At 37.8% G+C, this 6851-nt stretch overlaps 1 pseudogene; it reads right to left on the bottom strand.

Annotated features, from left to right (window-relative positions):
• Positions 1-5061: 5061 nt before the first annotated feature.
• LOC126503729 (60S ribosomal protein L17-like) lies at positions 5062-5588 on the bottom strand (annotated as a pseudogene).
• Positions 5589-6851: the final 1263 nt, after the last annotated feature.

Raw genomic sequence — 6851 nt, forward strand, 5'->3', positions numbered from 1 at the left:
CTCTCACAATGTTGTGTCATAATGGTGTATCTCCACTACTTGTCCTCTGGGTATATATTATGGCTTCTGTTTTTGTATTTATGAAATTAATGAGTGTGCAGGGGAGTAGGTTTCTACACCTGTATCTGTTTCCTGTGCCACTTCTGAGGCTCCTTTCCTTCTTTCCTTTGGTTTGCTTTGTCCTATTCTGATGTCTTTGGATTTTGTCTTATCTCCAATTATCTCATTATTATAGCATCAAAGATCTTTTGTTTTATAATGTGAGACAGAAATGAAGAGGATCCAGACAGGAGTCAAGGCAAGGACAAACTAGCACAAGAAGATGGAATGGACAACTTAATCAGGGTTTATTATATAAAAATGTATTTTCCATACAAGAAAAAATATGAACCACTGAGAAAACCCCACTTCTTCCAACTGGAAACAAATCAATACTATTTATGTAATATAGAGACATCAACATCAAATAATAAAAGTTCAATGAGTGCCAACCATTTGTTGCTGTTTGTTCGTGGTTTAGGAGTTAGGATCAAACTATTAGTTTCCTAGATCATGCTATAGACTGACTAATTTTACAAGGTGTTTATTGTTTTATATAACTGTACTGTTTTCCAAATACACAGTTATGAATGCCATTTCAAAATTTTATAGTCATGGATAACTAACCCTGTATTCCTTAAGCTACTTCTTTTAAAAGATGAAAGCATACATTAGTATGGTAATTAGGCTCATATTTCCTTTTCAAAATTTCCTTTTCAAAGCAATACAATAAATTTTTTTGCATGAAAAATGGTATCTTTATATGATCATTTGATTTTCTTTTTTCCCATCTGGCAACAAATGGCTTTTAATGATGTTTATATTCTCCATTGAAAGCCTATAGCTTACCCTTGATTCCTGTTGTGGTATGTTCATTATTGATTGACCATTGCCAGCTTTCAGGGGTGTTTGGATTATATCATTGTTGATCTCAATAGAGGATAGTATGTTAAGAGATTTTTAGCATTATCATTGTGTTAGTGTGATAGGTGCTGACATCATGAATCCCTTTGTACTTTTTTCACAGAAATGTCTTCAGATCACCCAAAGTTAATTTGGTAAAAGATGATTTAACTCTATTTCCAGAGAGCTATAGCGTTTCTATTTATTAGCCTCCTCTCTCCTTAGATTTTTCAGTTTGAAGCACGTGGAGATGGAGGCTCAAATTTATTTTCTGCTTGTGTATATCTCCAAAGAGCCTAAGTGAATGCGATGGCTTCATTGACAACAGTATCAGAAACTCCCCCTGGATTTGAAAACACAAGAAGACTCAAGATCCTGAGTTCAGAGAAAGAAGCAATTGAACATACAGTGGTTGCACTTGTCACAGGTCATTTTTCACTGAACAGCGCAGTCCCTTGGGTGTGCAGGTGAAAAGCTTCAGCAGAGACTGCTGCTCAATTCTTCCTCATCAGAGAGTAGATAATTGGCACCCTCACTCATGTACTGTGATGCTATATTTACTGGAATGGATTACTTCCATCTTCATCCCGAATTTCCACTTGGTTTTGTTTTATTCTATTTAATTTGCTAATTAATCCTGTTTCTGTTTTCAGTTTCCGCAGGATATTTGTGAATTTATCATTCTGGGTAAAAAATTATATAATATGCAATCAAAACACATTTGAATAAAGAACATTTATTTTTTATTCAACAAATATTCTTTATAATCATCCTGATCAAATACAGAGAAACTGGAGTAAAGCACTATTTCTGTTTTGAAGGAACTCTCTGTTCACAAATTGAAGAATTAAGCAGATATTTATAGTAGAGATAAAATTCTTGAGATATATAACACAAAGAACATATTTGGGAAGATTTGGCAAAGCTCTAGGAGGAAGTTAATTGTAGAACAACTACAAAAATTGATAAGAATAAGAGCAAAGCTAAAGTGGAATCAGTTTCAGCAGGAGGTTAGAAGAAAGAGGTGAGAGAAATTTTGACAGTGAAGAAACCAAGTATCATAGCTGAATCACAGCGTTAGTGATGGATCATATGGAGAGAACTTGAGTTTAAGACATACTCAGGGCCAGGTGACCCTGGCATTTTGGCTTCTCTTTATGCTCTGGTTTTGAACAACATTACCTCCCACAGAACATCTAGAAATAAACCTAACCACTCATTTCCCCTCTTTCTTGTAAAAATATTGGCCAAAGAATAAGTGTTGGGGAAAGTTGTTAACTTTATATTGAATTTTAGTTCTTTTAACTTGTCAAAGATTTGACTTTGTATGTGGTGGGATACATACAAAAAGTAAAGTACTTTGCCAAGATGTTTCATTAAAGCAAGATCTCATTGCTTATTGTTCCTTTTTTTAGTGTTAAGGTAATTTTCGTTTTTAAAAAGCTCAAACTGTCAAGGTTTAGTTAGAGGCAGAAGCACAGCCAGGCGACAGTTAACTATAAGGAAGAAATCTGGGTGAGTTGAATTTTTCTGCTATGCTTCCCATGGTCTGCATATTAGGATGAATCATGACCAACACTGTTGCTACTTCTGACATCCCTACAGATGGTAGCAGTGACTCCTTCAGCCTCACATTTTTTTTTTTTTTTTGGATAATGTAGGAGCTGCCAATCAAGCAACTGCTACTCTAGTACCACTGTATGAGAATTCAGGTTTTCCAAATGTCTAGTAGTCTCTAGAGAAGACATGGATATAAACATGGAGGCCTTGATGAGATTTTCCTCCAGTCTCACGATCATTGTTTCTCTTGCAAAAGCCACGCCTCACCACAGGAGACCCCTTTTTATTCATAGTTATGTAAGATGCTTCATAAAGCCTTTGAAAGATCTTACTTCAGCTGTATGTGATTTTCCGTAAACACTCAGGTAAATGCCTCATAGCCGTATCCGCCGAGGCCTTTACTTCCTCGCAGATACCATCAGACCACTGGTCAGGATCATCCCCACCTTCACCAATGAGGGACAGCGGTGACTATCCCAGGCATCTTTGGCAGATTGATGGGGAACTTGCATGGTATGTCCTACTGTTTGTGCTTCAGTACAGACCACAGTAATATAACCTCTTTCATATGGATTGTCACCAAGTAGGAATGGCCATCTTTTATGGAGATGGCTAAGCTGGTGGTGTTGAGGGTAAGTAATATCAATTGAAGCTAACCCTGAGCATAACCAGCAAGTAAAGAGTTAAAAGTGCTCCAAAGAATGGCCAGGAGCAACAGGCAAACAACACAAAACCTAACAACAATTAAAGGAATCAAGAAAACACTGCTGTATATGGACAGCTACTGAGAGCTGCTATAGTAGAGCTATTGGAAGCTGCAGGCTCCAGCAAGTAGGAGAGATTCAGGCAGGTGCCTGGAGATTCTTTTTACAGCAGCTACCATGTTGATAACAGTACCCAGCAGAACTGATAAGCATAGAAGGTTTGAGCTACAACAACAGCTGAGAACTTCTGGAACTCACACCTGGTGCTGCTACTCAGAGTTTCAATTTATCTGTTGGTCATTTCTGTTAAAAAATAAAATGAACTATCACCTAGTTGGTCAAATATGTATTCACCATCACACGGACATCACCAGCCACATAAGAGTAAACAGACTCATGGTGCATCTCCCACCAAAGTAAAGAAACAGCCAGTTGCTCGTCCCTCACTATCTTGGCTATGAAGGACCGACCTCCCAACGCACACAGCAAGAATCTGGAGTATCTTCAGGATCCCAAAAGGTTATAGAATTGAAGTACATATTCTGCTGTCAATTTAAATGCCATATAAATGTGACCTGGGGCTCTAAACTGTGTATACATCAACACTTGAATTTATGAGATGCACATGAAAACAACCAGAAAATAATCTTATGCAAGGTCCTAATATAAAGTATAGAATAGGAAAAAAAGAGGGTCTCCAACATTTCGAATAGATCAGCAATGTTCCTAATGCCTATATATTTACAATTAAGGGGGCAAAATGGACTTCTGTGCACAAAAATATAAACTATACGTAGTAGAGACATATAGTACATGGTCTATCTATATGTTATATGTTTCAGGGCATTAATTATTTACTAGTTACTCAGGAAATATTTGAAGAGAAATTAACCAGCATTCGGATTATTTCTGAACAGAGACTATCACAGAATCTTAGAACTACATGAAAATTTCAAGGTCATTAAGCACATCTATCTTTCCTACTTGATCCTGAGACATGCTTGCAACAATAGCTTTTTTTATAAGATATTATTTTGTAACTTTTATTTTAATGGAAAAGTGCTTGTTTTGAGCAATAGGGAGATGAATGAGCAACACTAATTATATTCTTACACAAGGTTCCAGCTCTGTTTGTTGATCTGTATCTCTTTTATTTTACCCTGTAGTTTGTGAGCAATTAACTTCCTGATGGAAAATTTTATTTTAAAGTATGTGACTTTTATTTATGTTGCACTTGTTTAACTATGTGAAGCTGTGATTCTTTGCCAGTCTAAAACACCTGATGATGCCAATAAAGAACTGAATGGTCAATAGCAAAGCAGAAAGCTGTGGATCTCTGCAACTGCTTCTATCAGTTACCAGATGAAGGCTCTCTACTGACAATTAGGATAGTCACCAATCTGGTTAGAGAAGAATGCCAGTTCAGGCACCCTCTTCACAATTGCTAGGAGTCTTAGCTTGGGTCATACTTGTGGTTTGCTGGGAGTTTCCCTGGCTTCATGTTTCACCCTGACCCCAACCAACATGGCTCCCTCTATTAAGATATCTCTTTTATTACTCTCCCTCTCTGTCTTTCCTCCAACTCAACCAAACAAATACCTCATGGTCCCCTCCTCCATCCTATCCCCTCCCTGGCTGCCCCCTCCCGTTTACCCTGGAGATCTCATGTATTTCCCTTCCCAAGGAAATCCATGCATCTCTCTTAGGGTCCTTTTTGTTACCTAGCTTCTTCGTGGCTGTGGTTTGTAGTCTGGTTGTCCTTTATGCTACATCTAATAATCACTCATGAGTGAGTACAAACCATGTTCATCTTTTTTTTTTTTTTACTTTTATCTGCATTTATTTCATGTTGAATTTATTCCCGTGCCATAAGTTTTTGTTTCTTCAGTTTCTTCTGGGATATCTTTTTTCTTCTGTGCAACCTCCTCTTCTGGCTTTGGAACAATCTGTTCCTTTTCAGTAAGGATCATCTCGATGTGGCAGGGGGAGCTCATGTATAGGTTAATCCGGCCATGACTCTGTAAGTTCGTCGGCGCATCTTAGGTGCTTTGTTCACCTGGATGTGCTCAATGACCAGAGAGTCCACATCTAAACCCTTCAGTTCAGCATTGCTCTCTGCATTTTTCAGCCTGTGCAGCAAAAAAATCTGCACTGTTTTTTGGCCACCGACCCTGTGTCCAGCCCCACTGTTTGGCCTGGGCGCACCTACCGACTCCACCATTGTACCGTCGGAATGGCACACACTGCTTCTTCAAAGTGACATCTTTCAGATACTTGGTGGGTTTTCGGATGTGCATACCCTTGATGGCCTGGGCCGTTTCACGGGTGTTCTTAAAGTGAACCCGAAGGTTTGATCCTCTCGACTTGCTTGATTTTGTAGGGTTTTCTGGGTCCAGAGAGTAGCGAACCACCTTCACGGGTCACCTCTGGCCGCTTACAGGAAGAGGAAGCCCATGTTCATCTTTCTGAGTCTGGGTTACCTCACTCAGTTTGCCCTTTTCTAATTCCATCCATTTGCCTGCAAATTTCATGACGTCATGATTTTTTACTATAGAATAATACTTTATTGGGCATATGTACCCCAGTTTCTTTATCCATTCTTCATTGAAGGAGAAATTGTATAGTAGGAGCTAATTTCTGTTTATATTCAAAGAAAATAATTCAAGATTAATTGCAGTTAACTCTGGACCTGTAATGTTCATGCTCTCTAACATCATGTGTGCTCCATTCAGTTAATCAATTATTTGCAGAATAATAGTGTAAGGTGCTCCACACACATTATTTTATAGAACTTTAGTTTATATCATCAAGGGTCAAAGCAACAAAATTTACCAGAACCAAAGTCAAAGGAGGCAAGCAAATAAAACCTTTCCTCTTATATCAAGAATGTTAGATTAGACTTAGCCAGTAGACTGACTAATTCTCTGGGGTATAAGATTTTTTACTCTGCAAAAAAGAATAAACAGAATTATTACATACATGAGCTTAATATTTAAAACTATTCAGCAATCTTATTTTTTAAGTAGAAATGGGTCATTTTTCTTCTAGAAAGAAGGTCTAGAGGCATAGGGGGAAGAGGGAGAGGGGGCCATTGAACTCTTCAGAGAAATATGAAGTTGGGTTCTAACTCTGCTACCAATTACAGCCACCATGTTTTCTCTTTTAGCTTTTTCCTCAATCAACATGTGGAATGAGAACAAATATCCACAGAGAACTAGGTAAACATACAATGAGGAGCTGGAAAACTCCCAGCCAAGTTACAAAGATAATTGTGTGGCTATAGATAGATCAAAAGTCAGTAAGAGAATTCAAGTCCTGCTGCATCCATATCCTGAACATCTGCTTCCCACTGGGCCTGAACTCTGAAGATAATAAGCTAATTAGCATTGGATTTCTGTCACCTGTAAAAACAAATAAAAAAGAACCTTAAAATAACTATGCATTACGACGAGTCTTTCTGAAAATAGTACTCAAAATGCAAATATATTCAATCTCTTTACTGACCAAGAAGGCCTTAATGTCTCCTTTGGCTTGAGAAAATATTAGAGGGGATTCTTTCTAACCTCTGTTCTTGAAACATTTACTTCAGGTAACTTATAATTGTAAATTCTTTTCATGCCCCTTTGTGATGTAAATTGCTATCAC

The sequence above is a fragment of the Alexandromys fortis genome, unplaced genomic scaffold (assembly GCF_014885135.2).
Source record: "Alexandromys fortis isolate MF-2015 unplaced genomic scaffold, M_Fortis_MF-2015_v1.1 scaffold_16, whole genome shotgun sequence".
Classification (NCBI taxonomy): Eukaryota; Metazoa; Chordata; class Mammalia; order Rodentia; family Cricetidae; genus Alexandromys; species Alexandromys fortis.